Consider the following 23104-nt stretch of genomic DNA (forward strand, 5'->3'; position numbering starts at 1 on the left):
AAGCCAAAGAACAACAGTAAAGATAATCACAACACTAGGAATATCAATCATAATAATATGTCATCACAGACCACCTGATCGTTGATTAGCTCCAGATAATGATAGTTTGCTAATTTACATTGGGAATTTGAGATTTTATTAGGGACACGCAGGCAACTATTACGCATCATAATAAAGATTGCCCACGCTATCAGCTCCGGAAGTCTTCATTCTATTAAAGGCAAGGAGACAAGCATTATGCTTTACTTTCTTTTATTTGCTGCCACACCAGCACTTTAAAACTTAACTTTAATACTGTACATTTATGTTCTTACAAAAACACAGTTATGGAAAACGAAAATGGACCAGTTTAAACTTTTGTTTCACATCTGCGTGTGATCACTGTAATCACCCGGGAACTACTAGTCCCATGATACTCATGTCTCTGGTAGTCCAATCCTCCCAGCTCTGCGCCTATCAGAGGGCAGCCTCCTGTATAAGAACCCTTGTGCCCAGGTCCTTTCTCTTTCTTTGTGTCTGGCCCTTAAACTCAATAGTCTCTTCGCCAACGGAGCGATCCTCTCGGGATGAACTGTTAACAATCCTCGGAACTGAAGGCTTTAAGGTCAAACGCGACCAACTTGAAAGAACATTACTCCATTTCGTGAGTTTCTTCATCCTGTAGCTTTCTAGTCATCTCCTAAAAGGAATGGAGAGTCATTATGAGGGTGGGAATGAGCAACGGTGTTACCAAGTTAACCACATGACAATGCAACTGATATGTCACAATTCTGGGTGGGATATAATGCTCGCCTCCTCGTCTTTAATAGAATGAAGACTTCCTGAGCTGATAGCATGGGCAATCTTTATTCTATGACAACACAGGAGGCTTGCTTTATGCTTGTTCAACACTGTTCACCACCCTATTAGGTATTTCCGATACAGGCTTAAAATAGAATGTCCTGAAGGTCGACTCAGAGGACCAATCTGCTGATTTCATAATGTCTTGTAGCGACACCCCTGTAGTAAAAGCTTTTGAAGCCATCGCCCCCCTGGCTGAAGGCGCGCCAAAAAGAGGCAAGTCAATCCCTGACCAATGCATTATTTCTCTCACCCATCTAGCAATGGTCGCTGATGCTACTGCATGATAGGGCTTCCTGCGCGCAATGAGTAGCTGGGTCACTCCCTGTGGCCTAATATGCGCTGTTGCTTTCTCATAATCTTTGATACATTGCGCTACGCAAAGCTTCATATTACTAGTGAAGAACGGGTAGTCAATGACTCTCGAATCTGTCTTTGTCCTTTTAGTAATGGTAAAAGATATGCCGTCCGGATACAATATTTTCCTATCAATTTCCAGAGCTTTGACATCAGAAACTCTCTTACAGGCTGTAAGGCAAAGCAGCATGGCTAGCTTTCCCGATAACTGAGATTGGGACAAGTTCTCGTTATCGGGCCATGTAAGAAAGAGATGAAAAACGTCGCTAACATCCCACAACACTTTTTACTTGGACATAGGTGGTCTTTTGAGCTTCATCCCTCTGAGTAGACGTACAACTGCTGGGTACCGGCAATCTCATCGTGGCCTGCCGAAATGGCTGACCTATACACTCCCACCGTTCTGAAGGCGCTGCCTTCTTGAAAGTTGAAAGCTAGGAAGTTGAGGACTTCTACTAAAGGGGCTGAAACGGGATCCAACTCGTACTCCGAACACCACCTGGACCACCCATTCCATGCCACACTATAGCTCCGAAGGGTGGAAGGCGCCCAGGAGTCTCTGATACAATCTGCATTGAGTTGTGAAATTCCAGGCAAGTCCCATCTTTTCCTGAAAGCCTGCATGCTATCAAATGTAGCGAGCCCGCGGTCACTAGCGGGTGAGGGTGGCCGGATGGGTCGAGAAGAAGGTCCGGCAGCTGAGGCACTATCCTCGGAAAATAAGTAGAAAGTTCCATCGCTACTGGAAACCAAGGTTGTGCCTTCCATAGGGGGAGCACCATCACAATCTCTGCTTGGTCTCTGCGAACTTTCGCTAGAGCTCTCGTGATCATAATGAACGGCGGGAAGGCATAATGTGCTGCCCCTGTCCAGGGATGCAGGAAGGCATCTGTGCCCGCTGCATCCGGGTCTATCCTCTAGCTGAAGTACCTTGATGTCTGGTTGTTCAGTCTGGACGCAAACAGATCTATGTGTAGGGGCCCCCATAGATTCTGCAATCGCTGGAAGACTTGAGGGTGTAGTTTCCAATCGCTGGAGTCCACAAGATAACGTGAATTCCAGTCTGCTACTTTGTTCTGCTTGCCTGGCAAGTATTCCGCTGATACGGAGATTCTGTTTTGAAGACAGTAATGCCAGAAATTCTTCGCTAACTCGGCTAGCATTTTGGATTTTGTGCCTCCCAATTTGTTTATGTAATGCACTGCGGAGATGTTGTCCATCTTGAGCAGTACGCAACATTTCACCTTGTCTTTCGTAAAAGCGCGCACTGCGAAAGAGCCCACTAACAACTCGAGACAATTTATATGGAGGTGTAACTCCTCCTCTGACCACTTCCCTCCTGTCTGCACATGTTCGCATCTGGCTCCCCAGCCTGACCTGCTTGCATCTGATTCAATTACTAGTTCTGGGGCGTCGCCAAAAATGGCGCGGCCGTTCCAGGCCTCCATATTCTCTAGCCACCAGTTGAGCTCTGTGAGGGCTTCGCGGTCCAAAGTCACTAATTGGTGGTATCGCAGGCCTCCTTGTAGATGTTTTATCTTGAGCCTTTGCAGTGCCCGATAATGGAGAGGTCCCGGAAATATCGCCTGAATGGAGGCTGCTAGAAGACCTACTACTCTAGCTAGCTTGCGAAGGGAAATAGTCCCTTTCGCTAGAACTGCTCTGAGTTCTTTCTTGATCGATCTCACTTTGTGACCCGGGAGCTCGAGGGAGGCTTTCACTGAGTCTATTGTGCAGCCTAGAAAGTCTATTCTCTGGACAGGACGTAGATGGGATTCGTCTAGGTTCACTAGGAATCCTAGCGAGGTGAGGAGTGAGAATACCCATTGAACATTCTTTGCTAGAGTAGCTTTTTCTGATCCGCAGACGAGAATGTCGTCTAGATAGATGATGATACGTATGCCTCTCTCTCTGATGGCTGCTGCCACCGGTTTCATGAGCTAGGTGAAGGCCCAAGGAGCGGAGGACAGACCGAACGGGAGACACGTGAAGCGCCATACTTCTCCCTTCCATCGGAAGCGCAAATATTTCCGATAAGAAGTTGCTATCGGAATCGTTAGGTATGCGTCTTTGAGATCTAGACGAGCTAGCCAGTCTCCTGAGCGCAGAAGGTCTCAGAGAAGATGAATCCCCTCCATCTTGAAATGGTTGCATAACACCCATTTGTTTAAATCTTTCAGATTGATTACTGGTCTTATTTTGTCCCCTCTGTGAACTAGGAACATGTTGCTGAGGAAACCGGGATCTCTCTGGAGTTCGCGCTCTATCGGATTTTTGCTTTCTAGTTTGCTGAGCTGGATGTGCAGGAGCGCTGCTTCCTCTTGCGTCATAACTATGGGGCGGGGTTCTGTTCTCTGCACTGGCGTACCTATAAACTCTATCTGTAGGCCTGTAACTGCCTGTAGCACCCATGCATCGCTTGATAATGATTGCCATTCGCGCAGGTAGTGGAGGGTTCTTCCTCCTACACTCCGACATGCTGTACTCACCGGCTGCTGCCCCTGGTTGTCTGTAAGATCCTCTTCCCCTGTGGCCTCTGGGGAACCTCGATCTAGCCAGGAAGAATGAGTCTTGTTGTCTGGAGTCCCCGTACTGGGCGCGCTGATTGTAGGGCCTTCGTTGGGAGTTATAGCGACCGGACGAGCGACCCCTATGTCGTCCGGTCCCGGCAAAAATCCGTCCTGGAAAGATTTTTCTGATTGAAGTCTGGGCCTTCTCTAAAGCAGAATAAGTTTCTACGAACTGTGCCATTTCTTTAGCGAACTCCTCGTCGAACAAGAGACCTTTGGCGCCTTCGCCCGCTTCGTAGGTGGCCAGGTCGCTCTACTTGTCAATCTTCAATAAGATTCCTCTTCTTCTTTCTGAATATAAGGGACAATTGGCGTTGCCCAATAGGCATACTGCTCTTTGCGCCCAGTTGCCCAGGATGGTTGCGTCTATTGGCATACCTGTATCTTTTCACTTCTCAGCGAGGTCCATAATGTTTGCTAAGGGACCCGAAAGGTCCAGGAGCTTATCCTGACATCCTTTCCAGGCTAGGTCCATGCCTTTCCTGACGTCTCTAGCTGTTTTGGTCACAAACGTAACCATCTTAGGGTCTAAGTCAGGGGTTTCTGTTAGTTTCTGGCAGCTCTGGTCTAGGACACTCGGATCTCATTCTCGATCTTACCTCTCTTTCTAGAGGTTTTCTGATATGCTGAGCCATGTAGAGTGCCACTCTAGGGGAAGGTACCCATACAGAGGACTTGGGGTGCCGGATGGCTTCGGGGTCGAACATGTCTGCCGTATCTTCTATGATTTGTGGGACTTCCACACCTCTACTGATATCTTCTTCTTCCTCGCCCCCTTGATCATTGGGTGAATAGCCCTCGTCATCGTCCCCTAAATTGTACACCCCTGGGGTAGGGGGTCTATCCTGGCCGTCTCTGTTCTTTGCCAGGAAGGCTTCTTTAAGCCTGGCGACAGGGTCGCCTGTCAATTGGGAAACAGTGTTAAACCTTTCAGTGTTGCCCGGGGGGTCAAAGAGTGCTTGCTCTTCCGGGCTACTTTACACCCCTTCTTCTCAACCCCTTTTTGGGGGTGTCCTGCTGACGTTCCTTCATTAGGGCTACTAGCCAGTCTTTTCCTGGCTGTGCTCTTTTTCTGTTGTTCAGCCATTATCATTTCCAGAGTCTCCAATCTCTTCGTAATGGGCTGCACCCCTTGAGAGACCGCCTGCTGCAAGGAGTCTCCGAGTACCTTCTTAAAACTCTGTGTCAAGTCTGATTCTTGCTGGGAAGGATCCTCTTCCCACTCTTCTTGACTCCACTCCGGAGAAGTGGAAGGGGTGTTGGTGGGGGTGGCAAACTGAGCCATAATCGAGGTGTTGCTAGGGCCAACTGCATGGAAGTCAGCAGATGAAGGCTCTTCAGGCTCTACACATGTTTCTGAGTAATGTAGTGTGTGCCTGTAAACCGCTTCTTGCGTTTTATAAAGTATTCAAAAGATATATATATATATATATTTTTTTTTTTCGAAATTAATCTGGAGCTCTGGTTAACTACTTCCCTCGTACGCGACTGCAAGCGCAATGTGAGCAGAAGCTAGAATCCCTGGGGAAGCTGGGAAAAACCTGAGGGGATTCCCGCTCCCACAGGTCCTAACGGCCGCCGAGTTCGCTGGCACCGATTATTACAGAGCACGGGGCTCGGCAGCCTGAAGCGAACGCAATTGCTCGCGGCTCCGGCCCTCGTTCGCTCTTCCCAACACTCGAACTTTCATGAAAGAAGTCTAACGCGCGCTTACTGAATGTAATACGCTGCGCAACGCTCGCATTACGCGTTCAGGTAAACTCTTTTGAGGAGAATGAAACTAATTCCATGCGCGCTGCGGTGTAATGCCATACTGATAGACACATATTACAGAAATTATAGAAATATATACGTGACTAACGATACTTCTATAAACAAAGATAGAGAAAAAATGTCACTTATTTTATGGCAGCAAAAAGAAAGAGGAAAGGACCTGGGAACAAGGGTTCTTATACAGGAGGCTGCCCTCTGATAGGCGCAGAGCTGGGAGGATTGGACTACCAGAGACATGAGTATCATGGGACTAGTAGTTCCCGGGTGATTACAGTGATCACACGCAGATGTGAAACAAACGTTTAAACTGGTCCATTTTCGTTTTCAATAACTGTGGTTTTTTAAGAACATAAATGTACAGTATTAAAGTTAAGTTTTAAAGTGCTGTTGTGGCAGCAAATAAAAGAAAGTGAAGCATAATGCGAGTTCTTGTCATAGAACCCCTTTATCTTTGGTATGCACCAATAATGAATTGGTTAATTATTTGGGAAAGTTTTTGCCTGGAACGCCAAATGCCATAATCCCCTCCTTAACCAATAGAGGTGGTAAGTCCATATTGTCTCTCTGGTCCATTGAAGCCTCATCCCCTCGTGCCTCGTCCTCTTTCCTTGTCTCTGCATCATCCCTAGTTTAAGGGGGAACATTCCAACTGACCCGCTGACAATCATCGCTGTCCGGCCTCAGAACGATGTGCACCAGCACCGGTACACGAATCTGAAACAAGATCTTGAGTCCAATCAGGGCGGATACAAAAACATATATTAATGAGGTGGCATAATACTTTCTTATATGGCCTTAATAACAACTAATCTTTTAATTGTGAACTAGCAAAATCTCCATTTAAGGACAGCCCACAGAGGCTTCCTAGCTTGTGAGTTCAAAGTGTAGATATAACTAATGAAGAAACGTGCTGTTGATTGGTTGCAAGGTCTGCAGTTGTTTGCCCTAAAAATGCCATAGAATATCAACAATTGGACCTTTCCCTATCACTTACCACCCAATTCTGCTGTTCTAAGCCCAGCAGATCTCTCAAAACATCTGGCAATGGACTAATCCCAATGCACACACAGGCCGCAACTCACCTTCCTGCGCTAATGTTAAAAGATACCTGCCCAAAAGTTGGCCACCCCTGTAAAGTGCTGATCTCGAGCTAAAACAATGGGCCTCATTACGAGTCCGGCGGTAGCCGAGGTGGTAAAACTGCCTGGTTACCGCCGGACTCGTATTACCATTCCTCCTCCGTGATTCCCGGAATTACCGGGGCATTACAACCCCGGTGTCCCAGGAATTCCGGAGGCGGAATAGTGTAAATCCCCATTCCCATTGAGTTCTATCGGACTCAATGAGAATGGGGATCATGGAAACACCAGCACCATGTCGTGATGGTGCCGATGTTTCCTCGTCCGCCTGCAGGCGGGTGGTGTTAAACCCGCCAGGTCAGACCTGACGGGAATGCCACCTCCCGCCTGCAGGACTTCGGATCGGGCAGTTGAGAATTAACAGTGGCGGCGGGTTTACCGCCACTGTTATTTCCGGACCACCCGACCTGTAATGAGGCCCAATGTTTCTTTACAATAACATAAAACAATACAAATCAATGCTCAATGGGTTTGCAATCAAAGGTACGCAAGACAGGCCCACTGGGCCAATGCGCCAACTTGAGGATAGCCTCCAGATGTGTGTCTGCCCAATCAGCCATGGAGACCATGGCATCCTTGAGAGAATGGGCACCAAAAGATGCCAAATCAATCTTCACCGGTGGCATAACCCACCAAAGCTAATTAGCTAGGCGGAAGAGGCAACTGGCCTGTGAGACTTCCTTTAAGATATAAAGAGCTGAGACTAAGAACTCCCCTGGTCTTTGGACATAGCATTTGAGATATGGCACAATGCAAAATCAAGGACAATCCTGAAAAGCTCTATTTTTTACCAAGCTGCAACCCATGTTAAAGCTCTGGGAAATGGAGAAGGGTGCTGGGTCCTTACCGTACTGGGTACAAATCATGCTAATCTTAGCTTCAATGCTGGGTGAACCAGATATAGATTGCAGCCTACTTCTAGAGACGCTGTCAAAACTGAATGTCATATAGTTGCAAACATATTGGGCAACACGTGCATGGGGCCCCATCATTGGAGTCAGAATTCAAAATGGATTGTACATCCAGCATGAAAAAACCCGAAGGGCCCTGTACCGTATTCAGAGCTGGAATATCCAAATCGGGCAGCAGGGGCACCGGGTACATTGGTGCTCCAGGGCCCGGGCACCCCCTCTGGGAAATACTATCTTCATTTAAGTCCCTATTCTAAGAATGGGACAGGAGTTTTTTGCTGCTGGCCCCCATACCACCAAAATCCCAAACCCAATACCTAGCGTCCTGCCCCTCACCACTCAGAGCACAAGCCCTATCTCTGGCATCATGCCCCACACCACCCAGAGCACAAGCCCCAGAGCTGGCATGCTGCCCCCACCCCCAAGACACAAGCCCCATATCTGGCATCCTGCCCCCACCCAGAGTGCAAACTCCATACCTGGCATCCTGCTCCCCATCCTGTGCACATGCCCTATATATGGCATACTGCCCCCCATCACCCAGAGCACAAGCCCCATCCCTGGCATACTGCCCCCCAACACCAAGCTTGCAAGTGCTATACCTGGCATCCTGCCCCCCAACACACAAAGCACCTCCCCAACAGCCAGACCAGACCAGAAGCCCCATACCCAGCCTCTGCCTTCCACTCCCCACAGCACAAGCCCCACACCATCTAGGACATAGCAACATCCCCTCCCAAAAAAAGCCATTTCGAGCGGCGGTGGGCAGCGCTGGCTGAACGGCCTCGTGGTGTTTGGTCCCCAGACGTTGGACCAGAAAAGCATTCCCCTTCTGTTCCGTGTTGGCTTTCTCCATAGAAAGGCAACGGGACCCACAGCTGTCGCCTACGGGTGAAGCAGTGGATTATGGAATTTGTAGCTCCACGTTAAAACAGGTGAACATCACATTACGTTTTGCTTCTGTCAGAAAATAAAGTGATTACGGTGCACACTAGGAAGCCCCCATGCTCTGCCATTTAATCCCATTGCAAAGCTGAAGCTAAACATTGGAAAGGGCATCTTTCCCGGGCAATAATGAAAGGAATGATCTCTGGTGGCCTGCAGGCTATTTGCTCACGCTGATTACCCTCGAGGCGATAACAAGCCGGCGATTGTGAAGATCCATTGAGACTGCCCCTGCACGCGGCGTCTACTTCCGGTCCCCTGTGTTGCAGCCCCCTGGGGAGCTGCCGCAGCCTAGCTGCCTGATGCAAAGGCCCTGGTGTGCGTGTTAATAACAACTATAATCGCATTTCATATTCTGCTGTGGGTCTGAGCCTGCTGCCAGGCTGCTGTTGACAGCTAAGTTACAATCTGATGAATTCATCGTGTAATGCGTTCTGCATTCTATGCAGTACAGGCAGCGTGTGTGTCCCCTATAGCACAACGTGTGCAGCGTTTTAACCTTTCTTGATAGGTTTGAGTGCCACAACGGGTGAGAAGACAGCTCTTGCTGCAGTGCAGCGATTTCTGTTCAGATGCCAAATCACAGGACCAACTCCAGGCTGTGATTGCTTCCCTTTGCAGTTCTTAACAAGGAAACGTGAAGAAATAAAATGATCAGAGATGCAGGTAAGGAAACCATTTCTTCTTTATTGAAGTATCAAGATAAACGCCCACCGGCTTCTTACACAGTTTCTTCCAACTCTTCTAACAGCCTCTCTTTTGCATCTTTCTTCCTGCATTCCATATTCTATATACTACATTCTTTAGATACCTCATATGGAATGCTACACATCTCCCCTTTTTCACTATAATATGAACAAAGTATTTACACTGTGATAATGAAGAATTATGGCATTAAACATGTGAACTATATACAGGAACAAAATGTACTTCATAACAACATAACTAGCCACGCCTTTGACATTGAATTACACATAACACAATAAGATACGTCATAACTTATTACAGGCTAATATGAAAATTGCATCTTCATTGATACGATAGTTTATTTGTATAGCGGCTATACACAATGGGCCTCATTACACGGACGGCGGTAAGGGTTAACGGTCACCGTTAATGGCAACGGTGACCGTTAACCCTTACCGCCGTACTACGAGGTCCCTTTGCGGGTTGGAGGAATTAACGCCTGCTTCTTGCAGGCGTTAAAAACCAACCCGCTAAGGGACCTCGGAGCTAATTACGGCACCGCAAAATTGCGGTGCCGTAATTAGCGCCTTCCCCATTCCCATAGAGCCCTATGGGGCAGAAATGGGGAAGGGCAATGGCGGAAGGGGGATTTACCGCCCCTCCAACCTTGGAATGGGGCGGTAAATCCCCTTTCCGCCAAGGCGGTGCCGGTAATTTACCGGCATGGTCCAGGGTGCTAATAGCACCCTGGATTACCGCCTTCCGTGTAATGAGGCCCAATGTCTTTCAAAGCGCTTCAAGGCAAGGGAGGGAACAAGGGCAAATACAATGACATTTCTTACAGGCCATGAACAGAAAGGATGTGAAATTCACTATCGTACTCGGCCTGACGACATTTCAGATAGTGCAAGAGCTAAGACATAGATAAGGAAGGGAGGGGAAGAAGGAAATGGAAACGGACAGGTGACTACCGTACTTGGCCTGACGGCATTTCTGGTAGAGCCGGAGAAAAATCAAAAGGTGATGGAGAGGGGTGCAGAAAGGGAGAGGAGGAACAAAAACAAGCGTACTAGGCCTGACAACATTTCAGATAGTGCTGGGGGGGGGGTAAGTGGAAGAGACGGACAGACGAGGTTGCTATCATGTTAGGCCCAGGGACAATTCTGATAGATTAAGTGCCTAGAAGTAAGGGGAGGAGATAGGAAAGGGGAAAGGAGGAGAGAACAGAGAGTAAGCAGTCAAAAAGAGCGGAGAAGCAAGAGGGGAGAGTGAATACAATTGCAGAAGTCAGTAGTAACACATAATGTTGCAAGCCAGAATACAAGATGAAGATGGGAACAGCATGATTCGGGGCCACCATGGGTACAAGATGCAAAGGAAGTCCAGCATGAGAGTTGAGAAAGGGTGACGCACCGTGAATCAATGAAGTCCATAAATGTAAAATCCAGCATTCCACAAAGTCTTTCAAATATAATGGTCTACCACAAACACTTTTAGCACGAGCCAAACAGTGATCATATTCTCCATCATTTCCTTAATTTCCTTCAATAGCACATCTCTTTTCTCTATCAATATTTTGTTTCATGGCACTCCTTGACATCTCTTAGAATTTCACCTGCTGACATAGCTTCCTCCCACTCCTTTTCTGATACTACATCTTGGTTGATACTTAAAACTTGATCCTCTTCATTATTATTGTCATCCTCATTCTCATCCTCAACTACATTTGTCAACCTGGAAAGACAATCCACTGCTATGTATTCCATCTCCCAATTGTAATATTGCAAACTTGCAACCCACTTACGTATTCTCTAGGACACCTTATATAATCCTTTTGTGGTCAAACTTTCCTTTAAAGGCTTGTGATCAGATCTGACATCAAATTTCACACCCCAAAGAAATGGACAGAACTTATAAATCACTCACTTAATTGCCAACCACTCTTTTTCAATTCTGGAATAATTTTGTTCTGCCTCCTTCAACACTCTGGATTCAAATGCAATGGTACATTCTTTTTCCTCATTTCTCTGAGAAAGCACCACACCAAACCCATGATTACTTGCATCTTTTGTAAGAATACTTTTCTTATTGACATCATTCCATTGAAATCTCACTCCTTTCTTCATAGGTTTTCTCATGTGCGCTCTGAGGCCCATAGGTGTGTGGCACGTTATAAAAATAAATAAATAAATGTTCACAGTTTTACTCGCTAAATCTAAAATAAATTTGGCATAATATTCAGCCATTCCTAAAAACAAGATGATATTTTGCTTGTTGGTGGGACTGGGAAAATTCAAAATATTATTCACAAGATCTTTCTTTGGTCTAATACGATGTTCAGATATCTCATGTCATAGATATTGTATGACAGATTTATGGAATTTGCACGTATCTTTACTCAGTGTTAAACCAGCCTCCTTGAATATGTTCAACACTTTCTTTAGTCTGGTATTCTGCTCTTCAGTGGTTCTCCTTTAAACGAACACATCGGGCCTCATTACAAGAATTGCAGAATGGGTTAACGGGTGCCGCTAGTGGTAGCGGCACCAGTTAACCCATTCTGCAATATTACAAGGTCCCATCGCGGGACCCGGTAAGGATGCCTGGTAAAACCAGGCGTCATTACCGGGTCCCGCGAGGGAGCTAACAACGGGCCGGTCGTAATCGGCCCGTTGTTAGCTCCTGCTCACATTCCCATTGAGCCCGATGGGGGCTCAAATGGAAATGGGGAAGTGCGGGCCCGAGTTCCCTGAGGGAGGAATTATCGGGCCCTCCAAACTCGGAATGGCCCGGTAATTCCCCATTCAGGGAACCCGGACACGGTTTTGGAGGCAGCCATGCCTTTATTAAGGGCATCGCTACCGCCAAACCCGTAATGAGGCCCATCATCTTGAAAACACAATACCCCCTCCATATGGTGAAACAATTGATACATGATGTGTTGAAACACAGGCACAGCAGATACCAGACCAAAGGGCATGCGCTTACTCTGGAACAAACCCTCTGGAGTGATAAAAGCTGTTATATTTCTAGAGGATGGGTGTAAGACAATCGGGTGGTACGCAGACTTGAAATCTAACTTTTGCCCCATTTATCGTGCCCAACATCTCTGTCATATTAGGTAAGGGATGACTATCCGGTATTAAACATCGATTTACACACCTCAAATCTATGCACAGTCTAAGTTTCCCATTCGGTTTGTGAACAATGACCAACAGTGAAACTCACTCAGAAGACTCAACCCTTTCTATCACACCTTGTCCCTCCATCTGATTGAGTTCATCCTTTAAAGCAGCTGGGATGGCTAAAAGGTACTGGTCTCACTTTTTGCACTACTGGAAAAGAATTGTACTTCATGCAAATATTGTGCATAAAATATTTCAGGTTGCCCAATTCATCGCCGAAAAACTGTATGCTGAGTGGATAATTCAGGCAATGTATCACAATCCACAGCATAAACTGCTTGTTCAGCATTGGGATCAAGTTTTATCTTAAGTCTCTTCTGATGTGACCAACTTAAAAGTGGATAGGTTTAGTTGCTAGAAACATCCATCTTTCCTTTTGCTGATCTGTCTTTAAATTGCATAGCAGACCAAAACCAACCTTCTAAATCAATGTGTTTTCCTCCATAGGCCACAGGCTTCACATGTACCTCATTGAGTATGATCTCTTTTCCAATGTTTGCTTCCAAAATAATTCTGGGCAACAAGATATATTTGGCCCCAGAGTCAATTACCATATCTATATTTATGCCTCCAATTGCTATGGTCGACAGGCTTTTCAACATCAGCATCTTCATCCTCCACATTACCTATTTCGTCAGTCACACAGTCAATAACACACATACATTCTTCCAATTCTTCACACAACTCATCAATACAATCAATATTTTCAAATTTTGTCCTACAACAGTTAGTGAAATGCCCCTGTTTGTTGCATCTTTTACATAATGCCTTAATGCCAGGACACTTGTCACTACAGGCCAAATGATACAAATGATCACAGCGAAAGCACCTTCTCCTTTCATTGTCGTCTTCCTTTTCTTTGAACCGCCCTAGTTTTTTCTTTACAAGGCCTTCTTTTTTAATTTCTTGTTTCTTTCTGACAACATTATTTTCTTGTATTGCCAAAACCTCAATTACTTGTAGAGTCTCTTCTTTCTTTGATTCTTGTTCAATTCTTTTTTCTAACTCCTTTACACACTTGTTTATTTTTGTATTTGTATTTTATTGTTTTAAATAGCGCCTTAATCCAAGGCACTTTACAGTTAACAAGTAACACATAAAACATGGAACAGTCGAAGAAAAACAGTAAATATGAATCAAACCATAAAATCGGTATTTAGAACAATTTGCAAGTAAGAAGGGAGAGGAGAGGAGGGGGGTAGAGAAGGATCGAGAGGGAGAGAGTAATGAGTGAAGTGAGCAACAAAAGAAAGTAGATCATAGGTGAGACAGGGACAGATACATATAAGGAGAATAGAGAGAGGACAATAGAAGGAGGGAAGGGATAGAGAGAGGGGGGAGGTATCAGGGAGGGGAGTGAAGAAGAAGTTATTTCAGTGAGGAGGGGAAAGAGGAATAGGTGGGAGAGGAGCAGATAGAGAGAGGTAGGGAGTTCCAGTGTAAGGGGGCAAAAAGCTTTATATGTTCTATCTCCATAGCAACCTTAATCACTTCATCAATAGTTGGATTACTCTTTGACCCTAAAGCTTCCCTCACTTTTCCGTCACTGCATTGCAACATAAACTGGTTTTGGTCTCTCAGTCTCTCATTCAAAGTGTTGCCAAATTCACATGAGGCTGCCAAACCCCTGAAAGCCGTTATGTACGGTTCCACCGTCTCTCCATTTTGCACTTTCCTTTTTCCAAATTGGTACATATCAAGTATGATGCTCATGGATTTATTGTAGTGCTTATCAAGCTCTAGATGCATTTTTCACACTCAGTAAGACTTGCTGATTCCTCATCGGAAAGTTGCAGAAGATTCTCAAACTGTTCTTGACTGTAATTGCCCAAACAATGCGTAGGCAGACATTTCTTCTGCTCACTTGCAAAATTTAAACCATGTACTGCAAACACATAATGGTCAAAATGTTTCTTCTAACGCTTCCATGGTATGTTGGGTTCACCTGTGGTATCCAAAAAGTAATTTGGAGGAGGTATGCCTTGCATAGCTTGATTCTCTGTAAAGCGATGTTTTAGTGCTTTTTGTTGATGGCAATGTAGTATTGCTTTCTCCTGCTTTAAAGTCTCATATTATTAAATACTTTAGCTCCAGCAATATGTGTCTTGTCTCCTTCCACCATTGTAAATTAGTGGTTCTACTTGTACAAGTATGAAGTGACAGGAGATTGTCACAATTCTCCTTGTTACACTTTACAGCTGCACTGGGTGTTGTATTCCTTTAATGTAGAATGATCTGTGTTATCTTTGTTACAGAGCATCTAGCGTGTGTGTCTGTGACGCATAGAGCAATGTTTTGTTTTTTGGTTGCATTGGAAACCAAAATGGCTGTGCGTTGTCCGACGTTGTGAGGTCCTTTCCTCTGATGCTGACGAGCGGGATCGTAGGGGGCTCTCCTGTCCCTCTTCCCTCCTGCTACATGGAGAAACGCAAAACGTGTGAGCTCAGCCTATTTTTCTGTGCTAATGATAGAGCCTTTGGATGTCGAATATATACGCTAAGTGAGCACAGAGGTTATGCAGTGCGTTGGTTCAGCAGCAAACCTGTCCCTCACAGTTATTATGGAAATTGCTTTGTGTAAGCATGGCCACCCTCCCCAGACTCCGCACCTAGTAGCACAGACTTACTGGCAATCAGGGTCACCGCGGATGTCCTGCTCAAGATCGCTTCAGGCGTGGGAGATGAGGCTGGGCAGCCAGTCAATCAGGTCCAGACAGCAAACGGCTACTCGGTGGTATGCCGTGCTCTTTCCTCGTTGCCAATAAAATGACCAGAGATGCAGGTAAGGGAACAATTTCTTCTTTACTGAAGTATCAAGATAAACACCCACCGGCTCCTAACACAGTTTCTTCCAACTCTTCTAACAGCCTATGTTGTGCATCTTTCTTCCTGCATTCCATATTCTAAATTCTACGTTCTTTACATACCATATATAGAATGCTATAGAAACTTTAAGTAGGCCATCCCTTGTAAATCGCTCCCACTATAAATGCCTTACTTTAAGAAAGAAAGTGATAAGCGGTGCTTACGAGCCCCAAAGCTTCTAGTGGGCTACTGGGATGAGGGCATTTGTCACGAGAGCGTCACAGCAGGAGGTTGAGAGGTGACAGGTTGCCTCACCAGGACAAACAGAAAGGAAACCAACCCTCTTACATGGTGGTAGGACAGCTGCTTTTGAACAAAATATTCCTTTCTATGCTGGAAGTAACCAGCTGGTGCCTGTGGGCCTATATGGCAGCGGGGCCCTATCCAGCTGCACAGACTGCCCATGTCTCGGACTGGCCGTGTGGGTGTGGGGGGTGGGCAGAAGTGTTTGTACCTGTTCCATTTTTGTGTGAGGGAAGCGTGCCCAGTTTCTGCCTAGTTTGTTCTGTGTGCTTGAGCGAACCTTGCACTCCATGGTCGTGTTCTGCCTGCTCTCTGTTTGCAATTAGGTTGTGCTACTGATTCCTGTTGAGTACTTTTTCTATGTTTTTGGGTAAGGGACAGCCATGCATTGTTGCTGTCCTTAATATGATGTGTGGGTGATGGAAGCTTGTACAGCATGGGCAAGGAATCTATTCACCAGATTGGCCCTCATTACAACCCCGGCGCTAAACCATGGCGCTATTAGCACCGTGGTTGGTGCCGCAGTTGTAACGAGTCCGCCATGGTGGAATGGGGAAATACCGCCCCATTCCAAGGTTGGCGGGGCGGTATTTCCCCATTTCACCATGGCCCTTCCCCATTCCCATTTTCGCCCCATAGGGCTCAATGGGACTGGGGAAGGCGCTAAGTACGGTACCGACACCTTTTACGGCGCTGTTAAACCCTTAACGCCAGGGTCGTAATGTTGTGTTCGCTGTTGTTGTTCTTTTTATTTAGTAAGTGAGGAATCTATCTCTTAACACCCTTCTAGGTTTTATGCATGTACAGATCTTACGAAGTGAGGTAATGCAAGAACCTGTGACCGTTCACCTAATATTTTTTCTGGAATGCACACCAAAGGCACTCATGAAAACCTACGTTCAATGGAAAGGGCACACTCGTGCGGTGCGACCTATATATATAAAAACACAAGGCCATATAAATCCCTGGGCATCTCCTGTCATCTCCGTCGCCATGTTGTATCTCTCCAGGGCTTCGTACCTACAGCAGCAGAGACGATGAGTCAACGCCCTGTCAGCGGGGAATGCTCGTTAATGTGCTGTTCAAGGAAATCAATAAAAAGCAATCACAGCGATAACCAGGTCAATGAGTTTCGAGAGCTAATGAGCAGTGGTTACAAGTAAAATTAATGGCCAGAGCCCGACAGCACAGATGCTCAAAGTAAACATTAGCCAATTAGGGTCATGCTCAGCAGCTGTAGCAGCAAAGGCGTTTGTATTTCCAGGTCATGGAAAACAGGTCCTGTCTAATCACCCAGAGCGATGGGCAATGGCTGTGGTTAAATTGGCCAAGGTTATGTTTGTCACACTAATAGATATGAATGGGAAGAGTACCTTAAGTATGACATTTGAAAATAAAGTGCCCTGCTCAGTCCACGGAGCCACTTGCAGTCCTGTCAACACCCGTGAACACATCAATGCAATAAATGATTGGTTGGGAAGGCGATGATCCAAGCTTGAGGGACTGGATAAATACTGATTTTATTAAAGACAAGGGTGCATTTGATTGCGAGTACTATGCGCCGATTACAGGAATCGTATTGCGAGGATCTAATGGTTGTTCTAAATAGCCGCAAGAGAAACAGAATGGCTAGTCCCGCCTCACTATCAGGAGTGGGGGGTAATTCTGTTAGAGACACAGGGGCGTGTATTATGCCTACATCTCCTTTCTCCTCTCGTCCAGCAGCAAAGAAAAATACAAACTTAAGAAATGTTATTAATAAAGTGAAAAAAAGATCTCAACAAGAACATACAATTCAGTGGCTAGGTGAGTTGCATATAACCCCTGTAACAGCCAATCAAAGCGGTTTGCAGTACATATGTCCCTTCAACATGGGCTACTGGCATTAGTCAAGACTCCTTCGCCATCTCATCTGTCACTGATAACCGAATAAAGAAGAAAAACAAACAGGGTGAGTGGGAGGAAACAGATATACTACACTGTAATAGGAGGTTTTAATATTCAAATATGCTCTTTCATGACAGGGAAACGTCATACCATTCTCCAAGGGAAAGTTAACTCAACAGTTGTATTACAGATCCTGTAGAAACAGGAGAGATCCTGCAGGTGGTGTTATGTAAGACCATAACTTATGAATGATTGATATGTTCTATCACTTCTATTGATGAAAATTGACATATTTGAAAAGAAAGTCTCATATGCACATATACATAGGTACTATATATATATATATATATATATATATATATATATATATATATACACCACACATAAATACAGACGAATAGCTCCCTGAAAGAGGAACATTAACCTTTTGCAGAGAAAATTGATAGCAGAAAATACAAACATGTATCAGTGTCATAGAAGCATAGTTCTGAAAACAGGAAGTTTTTGAGCAAAGATAAAGAAGGAAAGGGACTCATTACTCCAAACCAGACAGCTGGAGGGTGAACGGGCCCATATCTGTGTAGAGAAAAGATGTACCCGGGGTAAAGCACAACCTTCAGGTACATCCCAAAATATTAAATATTAAATATGCTCCTACATTAATTTGTTGCCCCATGAGGAGTACTGAGAGCTCACCCCCGGGCTACCATTTATGACTTGGAGAACCTGAGAGGTATTTCATCCATGTTGAAGGCAAAAGAGAAAATGGGCAATAATCTGAGGGTATGTATATGAATTGACTTCAAATAATTAGATAGAGTGTTGCATGAAGACTAGCTAGGTGAGGGTGACAGAGTTAAGGTTGCCCAACTAAGTCCAACGCCAGAAGGATATAAGCTTCCTCAAGAGAGCCACCAAAAAACAGTGCTGACTTCCACAGTTTATGAAAAACCTAAAATGACTTGGAAGTGGATTTAGTGAGTAAACATCAATATGAAGGCTCTGAGGAATCCTAATGAAGGAACAATGAGGGAATGAAAGGAGAATAATCAAACAATCATCAGTGTGGCCAAGATGGTTGATATAGCCTTATAGACTGAGGGATGGGTCATTATCGTGGGATAATGGCCTGCTACCAAGTTATGGCTCGAGGCTAAGCAGAGGGCCATACGTTGGGGAACTGTCATTATCCCAAGGGATAATGTCTCCTCCAGCGGTCTATAAAGCTATTGGCACATAGTGGTAGTAGAAGTACGTGTTTTGGAGTTATAGTCGGGACATTTTTACAAAGTTACTTTAATAGTGAGTAAATGAACAAAATAAATTAGTAAATAAAATGTGCTTTTATTGTATAGTATTTAAATAACAAGGTGGTCTTCATAAGTTAAGCATTTTTATTGAAAATTACTTTGCCCCTAGCAGCCACCGGAAACTGGCTGAGCGTGTGGTGATGCTCCCTAAGCCAGGACAATAGAAGAGGCCACAGGGGCTCTGACAACGGCGCTAAATGCCGCCATTAAAAAGGGTCAGGTGAGTGGAGAAAGAGCAGCAGCTCTTCCACCTAGTGACCCTGCCAGACACACACCTCGTGTATCTCTCTCTTGGACCTTCTGCCGTTCCTGCCACCGTCGCCTGGGGAACCTCTGCCATGCTCTGCTGCAAGTTTATTTTTCTCCTCGAGTTTCCTGATGGCGTTGGACTACTGCAAAGGAGTGCTGCCAGGAGAGGGCTTGGATCCTCTGCGCCCGGGACTCCGGCAGGCCGTGCGCTGTGCATACAGACTTACCTCGGATTTAGTTTCCAGGCCTTGGGCTCGTTGGACTCCACGAGTGCAGGTAGGAGATGGGTGGTGTTGGGGGTGGGCTCTCTCCAGGTTACACAGACTCGATTTAGGAGTTAGAGGGGGCATATGTGCATGGCATGTGGTGGGGTTTGTCTCCGGAGCACAGGAGGTGGAGGAGCAGGGAGAGGGAAAGTGAGCAAGGGACGTTGCGAGCACGAGTGGGGGATTGCTGGGAGAATGCTGGAAGTGTGAGTTTATAAAAAGTGGGCCACCTGTGTGAAATGTTTTGGGATAAAAGGATTGTATACATAAACAGACACAGGCTGCCCAGGTGAAATGTGTTTAAAACTTCGGGGGAAGCTGGGAATTGTACTAATGTATGCATACAAAGGATTGTGTGTATTCAAAAGTAGGGGCTGCCTGAGTGAAATTTGTGGTGATAAAAGGGTATCGTACATATTAATATGCACCAGCCGCCCGGGTGAAAGTGTTTTTAAAAGCTTGCAGGTTAATTGGAAGGTGGCAACGCTGAATGTGAAGGGGCTGAACTCTCCGAATAAAAGGTCCCTCACAGTGAATATGCTTTGTGAAGCCAAGACAGCAGTGCTATTCTTGCAAGAAACACACTATAGACAGGGGATGGAACGTGCCTTGAAAGGGGTAGAGGTTGGGCAGACTTATTGGGCCTTGCACAAGACGAGTAAAAGGGGGGGTGTGGGGATCATTTTGTCACGAGCCATGCAACTGCGGGAGGTCCAGGTGAGGAGAGGTTTTGGAGGTAGGTTGATGGCAGTGAAGGGACATATGAAAGGGAGGTTGATTATCCTTGTTTCCGTATATATACCAAATCTGAACCAGATGGCCTTCCTCCAGAAGGTGTTCTCGGTGCCAGAAGAATGGGGGGAGGGTATGCTTATGTGGGAGGGGACTTTAATCTGATCGCAGATCTGGCAGTGGACTGGTGGTCAGCAAATTGTGATAAGGTCAAGGTGAGGAACACAAAGCAGGCTTTTAGCTAAAGTCACTGTAGGAGGTTTTTGAACATCATAAATCTACCGTCCTGCCCTTTAGATCCTATCAGCTGAGAGCGAGGTGGGAACTAGTACCCCTGACCAATCCAGTGGTTTAGAGGTGTGTTTATCTAAACCTGCCCAGCCATATACTTCAATGATGTCACTATGCATTATAAATAAGAGTCCATGACAGGACTCTAGACACACACTCTTCCTGAAGTTCCTGCGCTGCGTTCCTGATCTGCTCCATTCATCTTGCTGATTCCAACTGTTAGGCAGAATTATATGCAGTACCCTTTGGGAACACCACACACAATTAGGACTACAAGTGACAGTACAAATTCACCTTTGGTACAAGCCTGTACTACACAGTAAAGTGGTAGTGATGGCTGAACAGCCAGACTTATCTCAAGAGTAAAGTGAGCAGTATCAATAGTTACACAAAGGGCAGCAATTACTATTATTCAAACAAACACTGACTCAAGGTTTCTGAGTAAAAGAATATACATTTATTTACACATCAGTTATAAAACATTTCACTATTATCATGCAGTTGAAAAATCGCAATCTTAATACACTACACCGCACCCAATAGATTCTGGACCAGTTAGGCTCAAAACGAAATGTGAGCAAAATGGCACTCCAGTAATAAAAAGGGAGGGAAAGACAAAGTTAGGCAAAAATTGAGCAGCACCAACAAGTAAGTGAGCAGGGCAATCTAGAAGAGGGAACTACAGAGAGGAAATCAAATCAAGGGGCCTGGCCCAAAGTCAAAGGACCAAAGTCTTTGCAGAGGATCACAGGGTTCAGGGTAGTTCACGGTTAAGTATTTGCCAAGAGTTCAGAACGAAGTTGGTCGGACGAAATGTACTTTAAAGAATAGAGAAGGACAAGCCCTCAGATTGGCGAAAGATTTCACACATTTTCACCGCGGCTGGACAAAACCCGGGTTAGCACAGTACCTTTAGAGCAGAAGAATGCTGTAGCTGCGGCAGACGTTCCTGGCAGGTCCTGCAGGCTCACGGTTCCTGAAGACACTGTTGGACTGACAAGAAGGAGGAAGACTGGATAGTCCTGCACTGCCCAGGGAAGAAACCAGCAGCGGAGCAAAGCAACGAATAAAAGGTGCGCTCCTTAAAACGCAAGCAGGGTCCGTTCCTCCTGGCTATCCGGTTCACTATAGCTGTGCACAGCAAATTCGACCAGAGGAGGGAGGCCTGGCTTGCAGTTTGGCAAACTAGTTGTTCCCACCAGCTCAAGGGGAGAAGATTCCTTGCAGTTCTTCCCTGTTGTCGAAGTTTGGAGATTCGGACCCGCAGCAGGGCTTCACCGGGAGGTTCAGTCGTGGTAGAGGTCCTCTTCTGTTAGCTTCTCTTCGGTTCTCTAGATCCAGTGGCGACTCTGCCTTCTCAGTCCCAGAGACCTGCTTTTTATGCAGTTTTCCCCCATTCACACAGCCTGCCTTCAATCACACAGCAGGGTGGCTGTCCTGGCGGGGCAGTCACCTAGCCAATCAAACAGGAGTGTGACTTGGGTTACCAAGGGAAACCATCCTGCCTACCCAGACTTTCAGGTGCCTAAGGAGGGCTTCTGTGCAGAAGCCCGCCAAAGGTCGGCGAACAAAGGGACCAAACCTGGTTTGGCGCACAGAGTAAGACACGAAAAAGACCTTTACAAAAAGAAATGGTGAATAAACCCAGCCGGAACCGTATAAAAACATATATGGTCCAGCGGGTTGACGAGGTTCGAGGCTACCAAGATACCTAAAACAATACCAAGGCTATTTAAAATAACCGCGGTAGAAAAAATAGGGTAGATACCACTGCCACCAGCCAAGTCTTAATGAAAAGGGAATGAAACAATGTTCCATGAGAAACAGACAAAAAGGGATAAATATTAACCCTTTCCAGAACTCTATGTCAGATAGTTTGTACTGGGTCTGTGAGTTTTAAAAAGAGACTAGTAAAGTCAATGGCAACTTTACATGTTCTGGGAGACAGTAGTCAGTCCCAGAAAATGGAGTCTGAGTTGGGAAGTCTAAAAAGACAACCCTGTGTTGCTGCACTGAAGCTGCTGGGTAACACACAGTAAACAGATGATGCCTATGGAGTAGGTGAGGCTCCACAGTCTATAAACACAAAAATGTTAAACACACACAGCAAAACACATGTAAGAGTGGGAAAAAAGGCTCACACTCTTACCAGGTGAAAAAAATAAATCCTAGAAATCCAGCAAAGCTGCTAAGGGACTCAGTAGGTAAGGGAAATTAGCCATTTTGGAGAATTCTCCCTAACACCAACTACAAGGCCAAAACATTGCTGCCCCTACTCCAGAGCCCACTGCAAAATCCAAGCATAGCTGATTCCTACTCCAGCAAGGCCATTGATCCAGACAAAAACCCACTAATATCCCATTAACAGAAAGGGGAAAGCGGTGGTACCGTTGAAATCAGACTGGCTTGCTGCCCACTAACTGAATGCCCACTGACTGCATCCAGCAGTACCTGTTCCATCCAGTGACCTGAATTGCCCAGCAGTTCGCTACCCAGTGACCATGCCTTGCCCAGCTGACTTTTACCAGGCTTGCCGCGGTATGGTGACCAGACCCTGTTGACTGTCCAAAAATCCCAAAACTAAAAAGTGGACTGTGAGTATAATCTCCACCCCGTAGAAACACATAACCTACCTTGTCTTGCCTTTGTCCTTTTTCCACTCTCTAAGTAGTCATATGTATGCACTGGTAACTTGTTGAAACTGTTAGAATTATCCTTGTATCCTGTCCTTAATGTTCTTAATGTTTAAGTGCTAGTGCCATCTCTTTCCAATTTTGTCTGGTGTAAATTATAAGCCCTTAATTATATTTGGAGTAATCAAACTAATTTCCATCTATTTTATTGTTGGGGTTGAG

General features: G+C 45.7%; 1 long non-coding RNA gene across 1 annotated transcript in view; it reads right to left on the reverse strand.

Annotated features, from left to right (window-relative positions):
• Nucleotides 1-235: 235 nt before the first annotated feature.
• The window catches only part of LOC138488580 (uncharacterized), a 244424-nt gene continuing 221555 nt past the window's right edge, over nt 236-23104 (reverse strand). Inside the window, exon 2 of the long non-coding RNA XR_011274686.1 lies at nt 236-679. This is a non-coding gene — a long non-coding RNA (uncharacterized lncRNA). The remainder of the gene's footprint in view (nt 680-23104) is intronic.

This window comes from Ambystoma mexicanum, chromosome 9 (genome assembly GCF_040938575.1).
Source record: "Ambystoma mexicanum isolate Mex_15411 chromosome 9, UKY_AmexF1_1, whole genome shotgun sequence".
In the NCBI taxonomy this organism is placed as follows: Eukaryota; Metazoa; Chordata; class Amphibia; order Caudata; family Ambystomatidae; genus Ambystoma; species Ambystoma mexicanum.